An 11,340-nucleotide genomic window follows, 5' to 3' on the forward strand; every position below is an offset into this window, starting at 1 on the left:
GACTCATTCTAGCATGAGAGAAGTGATGAATTGAAATGACAGTGTTGTTAAGAGGCAAAACTGCTCTAAACTGTATACAGTTTACTAGTATACACACACTGCTGTAAGATATCATAGGTGAGGCTGTATTGTAGCTCGTCGTATGGGATTTCATGTGAGGGATTACAAATTAAAGCAGTACATACTGTAGAAGAGGTTTTATTAAATATTTCAGTAAAGCATTCATCTTAATCAAGTAACAGTGGCCATTCAATTGCACAAAATCAATACATGATCATTGTTGCCATCTGGTGTGCACAAGTATGCCAAAACAAAGGCTATGGTGATGTTTAAATACGGTATCCCTAACTTCAAAAGAAAAATCGAAAGCATATTTATAACATTACTGCAGGTAGAAAACCATCATCAATGGAATAATAACATGATTCTGTAAATATTTTGCACCTTTGAAGTTAGAGATAGATAAATAAAGCAGAGGTAATTACCCTTATAATCATAAAAATGGGTTGCTTATGTAAAAACATAAAAAGACATGTGAGTGACGTGCAGGTGGTGATTACACTAATACACTTTTTAAATATGAGCATTTTATTTTAAAATGATGCAAACAAGTCAACATTCCACAATCTACCGGGCCTTTACATCACCCCTTTACCTGAAGTAGTGTAAGGACTTTACCATGGACACTTCAATAGAGGGGCTAGATAGACTCACGGTAGCATGTACTGAGGAACGCCCACAAACTCTGAGGACAGTAACGGGGTCCTATCGGCTGTCTTAAACACCATGTATGTGAAAAAAAGGTTTGTACACAGCCAACTACGACACAAAACAAAGGCTCCTGGATAGAGCCCACAGTGACTATAGGGCATGGTGGTTACTTTTTTGTTTACTGCAGTGTTGCTGGTATGCTTGTTGTAACCCAGATATTATTTTTCTGGGATTTCTATTCACTTTGACTCCAGTGATTTCTTGTGACGTTGACTCCAGTGATTTATATTCACGTTGACTCCAGTGATTTCTATTCACTTTGACTCCAGTGATTTCTATTCACGTTGACTGTAGTGATTTCTATTCATGTTGACTCCAGTGATTTCTATTCACGTTGACTCCAGTGATTTCTATTAACTTTGACTCCAGTGATTTCTATTCACTTTGACTCTAGTGATTTCTATTCACTTTGACTCTAGTGATTTCTATTCACTTTGACACCAGTGATTTCTATTCATGTTGACTCCAGTGATTTCTATTCACGTTGACTCCAGTGATTTCTATTAACTTTGACTCCAGTGATTTCTATTCACTTTGACTCTAGTGATTTCTTGTGACGTTGACTCCAGTGATTTCTATTCACTTTGACTCTAGTGATTTCTATTCACGTTGACTCCAGTGATTTCTATTCACTTTGACTCTAGTGATTTCTATTCACTTTGACTCTAGTGATTTCTATTCATGTTGACTCCAGTGATTTCTATTCACTTTGACTCCAGTGATTTCTATTCACTTTGACTCCAGTGATTTCTGTTCACGTTGACTCCAGTGATTTCTATTCACTTTGTCTCCAGTGATTTCTATTCACTTTGACTCTAGTGATTTCTATTCACGTTGACTCCAGTGATTTCTATTCACTTTGACTCGTGATTTATATTCATGTTGACTCCAGTGATTTCTGTTCACTTTGACTCTAGTGATTTCTATTCACTTTGACTCCAGTGATTTCGATTCACGTTGACTCCAGTGATTTCGATTCACGTTGACTCCCCTGTAGCACATTCATCCTGCAGTGTTGCTCTTAACAGTGTTATTCTTTACATTTGTACAATTGTAAACATCATTTCAGTAAAATCATTTTGGAATATTTCGCTAAGCTCAATACCACATGTAAGGGGTATTAGAATATGTCACAACAACTCAGCCCCAGGAGATAATCCAGGTGGTCTCACAGGGGGTGAAGGCTGCAGCAATTTTCCTCTTGACTAGTTTTAATGTAAGAGTAATGAGAGCCGGCGCGCGGGCCTGCGCAGCTGTCTCCCCAGGGATACTGCTGTCTCAACGAGCACAAGGGAGCAGCCTGGCGCGCCTTTCATTCCTCACAGAGAGATGCCTTTGGATTGTCAGATCAGTGGAAATACCAGAGCCAGCCCTGAGCTGAGCTCTTTACTGTGTCAAGCATCCACTATACTTTCAGCTGAAATAAAAAGCCATGTAACATACAGAGCTAGACATTTTATTTTGATCCTCTATCATTTAGATACACTAATAAATTTGTTGATAAATATTTCATCTGGAAGTCTTTCTCTATGTCAAAGACATTCTAATCGACAAGTTTGTTCAAAACATTTCAGAAAGACTTGTAGTTGAAACGTTTCTCATTGAATGTATTAAGTTCTTTTCAGATTTATTTAGCATTTCCAAAAGTAGCACAGTTTTGAATGGGCTTATATCATTCATGGTGCTCCATAGTCTCTTTGTTTATTATTTATATTTTCCTGAAACATTATTTCCCAACTAAAAGTTCATTTTCCCATATATTATAGTCCAGAGGTTTTCAAATATATATAAATTGTACATATGTTCCTTCTATAAATACTGGATTTTTCTCAGGTAAAAATAGTTTTTACAATATTTTGAGTCCCCTTAGCTGTCTCTGAACATAACAACATAAGAAAATGGATGAACGAGAGGAGGCCTTTCAGTCTATTAATTCATGTGTGGTTCCCAGTAGCTGATTGATCTTAAAAGAGTCAAGTCAGGTCTGAAAGGATCCTAATGATTCAGCATCAACAACATGGCTAAGTAACACACTGTTTGAGAACCACTAAGTAGACACATTTTTGATGGGCCTTATGCAGCTTTAACTAAGAATGCATGATTAATTGGTTGAAGTTTATAGATGGGTTTTGTAATTTTTTTTTAAAACCTGGTTATGATCGTCCTGGTGATAAAGGCTTTCTAAAACATGCTCTTACATTAGCAGAACATCTTACTCACTAGTTCTTTCTTGTTTTGCTGTTGGTGGTTTTGTTTCACTGTTTTTTGATTTGGACTTGGCTTCAAATATTGTTGACTTAAATTGAACCTACTGAACTGCTCCCTCCCTCACTCCACCCTAATAAGATATCCATCTAATTCAGGGTAGGCTTGAGGCATGGAATAACTACAATGCTCTGAGAACAGGTTGTATCCACAATGTATTTCACATGGCAAAGCAGCCGCACACATAGGCACCATTGTCAGTCTCTGCTTGAGAGAGGGGCAGGACGTGTTCAGGTCAGGATTCAGGTGCTCTCTTTCTTGCTGAGCTGTGAAGGGGTGCTGCCAGGACTGTGCCTAACCAGTGCCATTGCCCCTCACCTTTCAGTCTGAAACGTGCCTCTTTGAAAGAGGAAAACTAACAAGTAAATGTGACAGCGCCGTAGGAGTTAAATCACAAGACTTGAGAGTCTGAAGCAGCCGTCCGTATGTGAGATTGTGGAGGCGTCGGTATTATGGACTTGCTGTAATTAATGATCTGACCTTTTTTCTTTCTCCCTGTTCGCAGTATAATAGGATTGCCCAGCCTGCGGCTCTCTGCAGAAGTACCTCTGTGGCTCTGCAGATAGTGCTGCTGGGAGCCGGCTGAGAGGCTGATTTATGGGGGCTGCATTGTGGAGCTCTCCCCCAGGAGACCAGGGCCCGGGAAATTTATTACAAAATCGGGGAGCGCTGTAATGGGCTTTTAGAGGGAAAAAAAATGGGAATTTAGATAATGGAAGGACACTGGGGTAGTTCTATTTACAAGCAGCACAGACCTGAGCACAAAACTCCAAACTGGTCCAATGCCACTTACCTTTGATCTGGTGCCACCAATACATCAGAAATATCAAGAACCCTCCTTCAGTACAGTCAGGTCCTTTTAATATCACTGTGGTGACAATATGCAGAGGGTATATTTAACAGCAGTGATATAAAGCATGGTTTCCTATATTTTATTACGATTAAAGCCTGTGATTTCAGAGCTTTGCCAGTGCAGCCCAGGTTCTACTCCGGAGCTGAATTGAGTTTATACTGGATCTCTGCATCTTCAGCATTCACTTAACGGGACCCTCACCTTTAAAGATGTTTCCAATCAAAGTCGTTCTTACTGCAATCACTCAAATAAGGTGCTCTTTGTGTTGTCAGTGTATTTATTCTTGTATTTTCTCTACTCGGTACTTTGATCTAAGTTCAGGATCTGCTCTTCTGTTCAAGACACTATCTTTATAGACAATTTGACTGGCCTGGGTAGCATCATTCACATTTAAACATATTTAAACATAATTTATAAATGATATCTGTAAATGATCTCTAAAGATATATTTAATTAATGTGCAGAGATCTCCATATCCAGTTTAGATATATTTACAAATGATATAAAAACTATTTAAAGATATATGTAAACAATCTTGAATATTTAAAGATATCTAGTATTATAGACTGTTCTGGATCATTCATCCAAGCAGAGCGCACGTTTCACCTTCTGTATTCCACGACACATCACGGAGAAACCCTATTTTGATTTTTTTTTTTGAGCACGGTTGACATCACCATCTTTAAAAAAAAACATACCCGAAGCAACGCTCAGAATTGAACTGCAAAGTCAATTTTCTTGACCAACCTTTCCTCTCTTTTCAAAGAAATTAACAATGGACTAAATAAAGGTTGGTAATGATTAGAATACATCACGGCAAAAACCGAAAGTGGCACGGCTGATGTCACGGTTTTCGTGACCTAAATCAAGCACTCTGATTGGCTGAAAGATCCTGATCAGTCTACAATGTTTATTTATTTTTAATCCTTATGGGATTTCTGAATGGGGTTCGATGTGGTCTGGGGGCAGGAGAGCACGAGTATACAGCAAAGACGAAAGCAACGACTTCTTTGAAAAACAAAATGCACTACAACTCAATACTAAAAAATGACAAACAGGCCAGCTTAAGAAAATTCAATTTGAAAAGTGAACAAAGACAGAATTACATTTAAATTTAAAGCCTACAAATAAGATGGAATGCAGTACTGTATATTGCTTTTTATAAATGATTTATTGATTATATAGTTGCTCATTTCCAAAACGGAGGAGGTTTTGCCCACTATATGATTTCAACACCCTTTTTTAAATATTCTTTGGATCCCACAGAACGTTTTCCACTGGTGAACCTCTGAATTAAAAAAAACATTTTTGCACAACTAAAAACTTTCTTGACTGTTTTCATAAAAACGACCTACATAGGATGAAGACATTAGAAAAGACTTCTAGTCAAAATGTTTGTCATTGAATTTCAGTTTCTTTTAGTACATCTATATAGAATGTTTAATAGTTCTGGGTGATAAGAGACAGTATTATTTTCATTTTTTCAGGGTGTCTACATTCAGATTAAACCTGTTTTTTAAAATCTAGATTAAGAAATAAAATCTGAACCCCAGTTATAATGCAGCCCTGGTATACCCTGGGAAAAGCCAGTACAGAAGCTGAAAGAAATCTGCAATTTGTATATGTTCTTAATCTAAAGCTTAGTAAACAAATGGAGCGTGGTGTTTGTTAGCACACTGCAGCCTTTGTTTCAGACACCTCTGAGATACAGGAGAGGGCCAGGGCCATCAAGTGGCCGGCTGTGCTGATAAGGACTGAACTGCCTTTTGTCCCTCGTGAGCACCTGTACGAGTGGCTTTTTTTTCTCACCGGGAACAATGGCTGGAGGTGAGGGCTCAGGTTGGACACAATGAGGTAGGAGGAGGCAGGACTCCCCGGGTGTGCTGGAGTGAGGGAAATACACAGCTGAGCAGCACAGACACAAAGCACAGCCATATTGACTGAGTCCCTGCCAGCACACACAACAGCACCTTGAGCTAACACCAGAACACTGTGGAGGGGGGGGGTCAAATCATGTCTTCCAGGGAGGATAGGAGCGTATAGGATGGGCTCCATTCTATACTTCCCTTCATGGAGAAATCTATATGTTTCTTAATGTCACTATATATATAAGAGCATTCAAAACTGTATAAACAAGAGGAGGCCATTCAGCCCATCTAAGCTCATCCGGTTCCTAGTAGCTGTTTGATATCAGAGCTTTGTCAAGTTGGATCTTAAAGTGATTTTGCCTCAACAGCATTACTATGCAGCCCATTCCATCCTCACCACACTGTGTGAAGAAGTGTCTCCTTTCCTCTGTGCTAAGTCTGACTCCACTTCATCTTCAACTGTGTCCTCTGGTCCTAGTTTCTATACCGCACTTAGTTTTGGGTGTTATGTTTTTGCCCAGTTGTTTTTACAACAATCACACTTATATACAGCCTGTCCCGATGCACTTTACAAAAGAAACACCTGAAAAGAAGTCAGTGCAGTTCTGGAAATGTAAAGGAAAAGAACAGTAAATTTGAAATCTTCAAGTCTAGATTTAAAAACAAGTGTATACCAATACTTAACAGCTTTACTTTTAAATACAGACCATACAAAAACAATTCATACCAGATACAGCTGGTATTCAATTGGACTCAAACGGGGGTCTATTCTTTCACACTCTTAGTGACCATTTTTCAAACCACAAACTCCAGCTTTTCAGAAGCAGAACAAATGGTTGAAAATGGACATTTCTCCTTGAATAGTTTGTAAACCCAGTAAAAAATGATCTAAGATGAAAGAGAATGCAATCGGATATTAAGCAACTAAAAACTGTAAGATTAAGAAAATGTAGAAGCTGTAAGTCTCCCTCTAACATACCTTGTTAAATATGAACAGCTATCATATTAAAACGTGTGCTCCTAAGCAGGCCGGCTGCATCTCAATTGAAGAAGCTCTTCTCAAGATGAATGTCGACATTGAGAGTGACTTCTACTCCAAACGGTTGTCACTGAATGTATTAAGTTTCTTGTAGTATTACTAACTTTAGCACTGTGGAGGGTTTAATAGTTATGGCTGATACAATCTAAGACTGACAGCCTGGCTCCTCCATACACCCAACATTGACAAACACTCAAGAGTGGGTTCAAAAATAGTCTTTACATTGAATCACAGTTGGATAAGCAGTTCTCTAGGTGCATATACATTTATAAAGTGTGCCATACATACAGGGGTCTTCAGTATGCCTTTCACAGGGGGATAATAGTGTTGCAAACTGACACTGTCTAATCCAGCACCAGCGCTATCATTATACAATCAATACTTCCAAAAGGCACTTCAATGTAGTAGCCGATGTTAAATTCACCATGAATCAACCGGTAACAGTGTATTACAGCATGTAGACTGTGTCTCCAGTGCTGATAAACAGACACACAGAGGGGTCCCTGAGTGGCTCACCTGGTGGAAGCACAGTCGTGTGGTTTGCAGGGTTCGTAATGCAACTCAATTTAACTTGCTGCTTGCAGGTTACTAGTTTTGCAATATTAACACTTCTATTTTCCTTTTACAGAAAACAATGCCTCACCCCCACATCTAACCTATTCAGGGTCCTGCGTTAAATATCTTTAGTGGTTTAATACCCGACCTAGAGAAGGTGTGGATTACTTTAACCTGATACAGGTGCAGTACAATGCATATCTCAAAAGGGTAGATTCAATCCAGGACACTGACGTTACACTCTAATTACTACGGAAACACAATTATTTACAAAAGTATTTACAAAAATAAACACAACCACCCCCCCCCCCCCCACCCCCCACCCCCCACCCCCCACCCCCCATCGATAATAAACAAAATTCCCTCTGCCAGCTGGTATACAATTTGAGCTATTTATACACAATCAGCTACCAGAGGAATCTGGATCTCTTAGCTCAGGGCAATACTGCCATCTAGTGGTTCTTCATTTTCTTGCACTGAGTCCATTGAGACTTTTAAGAGGTATATCATTAGCATCCCACTCACCCTTCGTCACAGCAAATGCAAAGTCACAGTTATAAGCAGGGGTGCAAGGAATCCATTTGATGCAGACTAGCTAATCAGAGAATTTTTATTTTCCCCAGCAAAAAAATAACCATAAAGCCCACAGGCACAGCCTGAGCATGTAAAAACTGAAAGTGTGACAGACATTGGGACAGGCAGAGATAAGACAAACTCTCAAAAACAAGCTAGCAGCATTACCCCTGGTCAATATTATAAAGATGTTTGTACAGGAGCACATTTTTAATCACCTCTTTCCTGCTCTAGCTAACCAGTCCACTCCCACTGGCCGTTACCTAACCTGCTTCCCAAATGAACCCTTGATAAACCCAATGGAACCAAGCACAGAACCCCTGTAGACTACAGCATTAGCTACATCAACCCCGAACACAACCCCAAAGTGGCATTGCTGCCTAACTGGAGCCAGGCTTTATCAGTTCAATGTGTGATACCATGGTGCACGCATAACAAAGTGTAGGAACGCTTAATACAAGCAAAGGGACAGCATGGTACCGCAAGGTGAAGACCCTGGCTAACCTGCACACTGCAAAATAAGATCTATTAGTATATAGAGTTGTGCACATGCAGCTTTTCCACTCTGATGGATCATATTTACAATAATGCTGAGTGGTTCTGTTGAGTGAGCTCTGTTCACTCCAATATTGAACTTGAATCAGCGTCATCTTCAATTCAAAACACAAGGGGGCAGCAATCTTAATCTGTACGAACATTTCCTTCTCTCTTAACTCTCACATCCAACCCTGAATGTTTTAAATATATATGGGCTCAGCACTGACTCCCCAGACTGTTTTCACTCAGTATTTAGTCAAACTTTCCTGATTCTAACATAATCATTGGAGGGGACTTCAATGCAGTTCTAGAGCTACTTCTTGATAGATTTAATACAGCTAATACTATCACGCCATCTAAATCCACAGATAATGAATATGACATGGGAGATATATGGAGTTTATATGATCCTAATGAGGTTTATTCATGTTTTTCTCCATCTCATAAATCATATTCTCTCACTGATTATTTGTTGTAGCTAATCTCAGGCTATTATCTAATATATCACACCTTGTAATGCATTATATTCAGCTCTCTGATCATGCTTCTGTCAGTTTTATCTTTGAATATGGATCAATGTAGGTCTAAGAGATGGAGATTCAATACCTCCCTTGAGTCTGACTCTGAATTCAATGCTTTCTTTTCAAAGGAGTGTCATTCTTTTCGCAGTTTAATGACAACCTGATTGCTCACCTTCTCTGCTATGTGAGACTGACAAAGTAGTGCTGAGAGGAAAGATTGTCCACGAGAAAATTCTACAAAACAAAGTATTTAGACCATCTCTTTACTCTTCTCCTACCAATGGCATTCACATGTGTTTACTTAGACTAAGTTGGATCTTTTAATCATTTACACACTTCAAATTTACTGACACAGTCTAGGAACTAATCTCTCTTCTGTTGAAAAAAAAAAGATCATTCACTTTGCACCAGTTACTGACTATTATCATTAATAAATAATAAGTAAAACTATTGCATCAAGGTTAGAAAGTGTCCTTCCATGTCTGAGCCTCTTAATATCATGCATCTGTGGCAGTCTGTTTAGATGCAGAGATGCTTTCGATATGGTTAATTGATCTTTTTTTTTGGTCTTATTAAAAATGGGATTTGGGAAATATATTCTTGAATGGATTAAGGTTTTATATTGTTGCCCCCGTGCTTTGGGTGTTTTTGATGGAATTGCTTTCCAGCCCTTTAAGCTCGTCAGAGGTACCAGACAGGGAGCGCAACTTGTATTCTCTCTTTTATCGAACCCCTTGCCATTGCTATAGGTCAGGATTGCCTCATTTCAATCTAGAAACACACATCGTGAAATACGTTTATACGCTGATGATAGTGTTGTGTTTATTCAGCACCCTGATCAATCATTACCCCTGTTCTTGAGCTCATAAAGTTTTGTCCATAAACCAGTTGAGGTGGGATGCTGTAGCCTAACCTCTGTCTTCCAGGAGATCTCTGAATGGTATCAGATATCTTGGAATTGACATTTGTTTCTAATATATGCTCTGTCCTGGCTCAGTCTTTTAAAATACAGAGGGGGGATCACTGTGTTTCTAATATATACTCTGTCCTGGGATCCAATGAAGGGGAGATTGCTGACCCCGTTAACGTGGGGAGGGATCTTAGATTGCCACCTGATTCTGTTTTCTGGGGTACAATATGCTGTAATTCACTGTCAGTTTCTAGGAATGCGAAACTGAACCTGATCCAATATGAGGCTCTTCACAGAGCACACCTTTTCAGCAGAAGGTTGTTTCAGATGGGTCTCTCAGACACTCAGACATGCAAGTGCTTTTCAGGAGATGAGATAGATAGTTATGTCCGTGCGCTGTGGTGCTGTCCAGTAACAGGACAGTTCAGGAGATGAGATAGACAGTTATGTCCGTGCGCTGTGGTGCTGTCCAGTAACAGGACAGTTCAGGAGATGAGATAGACAGTTATGTCCGTGCGCTGTGGTGCTGTCCAGTTATGGAGGACGGCGCTGAGCACTCTGTCTTGTATCCTGGACTGTGACATTCCTGCCTCACCTGCACTATGTTTACGAGGTGACTTTTCAAGATTTTACTTTTGAAAAAAGCTATTTGTATTACTAACCCTTACAGTTGCTAAAAAAACAACTATATAGAGCAGAAACTTACAAAGTCACATGACCTCAATATTGCAGTCATAATAACACTGAAAATATGAAGTTGCCATCTGAAATGTTTTATATGAAATGATTATAAACTGATCATTATCAACTGTTCTTTGTTCTTAGTGATAATATTTGACTTTACATTGGTGCATTAACTGATTATTTTACTGGAAATATGGAATAATTATTTGAAATGAAATAAAGAGTTTGTTTCAGTTTTAAAAGATTTATTTTGTAGTACCCCGTTTATTTTGGCCTGTGATGGTCAATCCCAGTCTTAGAAAAGGTTGTAGAAAACTGTTATTGAACCATTCTGCCACTAGATGGCGGAAGAGCACCAGCATCCCTGCAGTCTTTCACTAAAGAGGGAACTGCCAGGGTTTAAAACACTGCTGTGCTCTCACTTTTTTAGGTGAAGACCATTTCCTTTACCACCGACACAGAATGCAGGGTTTTTATAAGAGGAGATTGTTTATATCAGTGATACTACATACAGTGCTTGACAGCACAGGAAGTGAAGCGTGTCTTAACATCTTTAAGAGTGTTATATCTTCTACCCAAATAACAAACCATTCATATTCATTATTTAGAGTTTTCCACTTTCTACCCATATAACAAACATTATAATGACCGTTCTCCTCAGCAGTCACTATCACTCATCTCCTTTACTATTCCTTCAAACCCTCTGCCCCCCCTCCACTCAGCTAATTTCCACCCTGTTCTCTATCACAGTGTCTCCCCTAACC

The sequence above is a fragment of the Acipenser ruthenus genome, chromosome 21 (assembly GCF_902713425.1).
Source record: "Acipenser ruthenus chromosome 21, fAciRut3.2 maternal haplotype, whole genome shotgun sequence".
Classification (NCBI taxonomy): Eukaryota; Metazoa; Chordata; class Actinopteri; order Acipenseriformes; family Acipenseridae; genus Acipenser; species Acipenser ruthenus.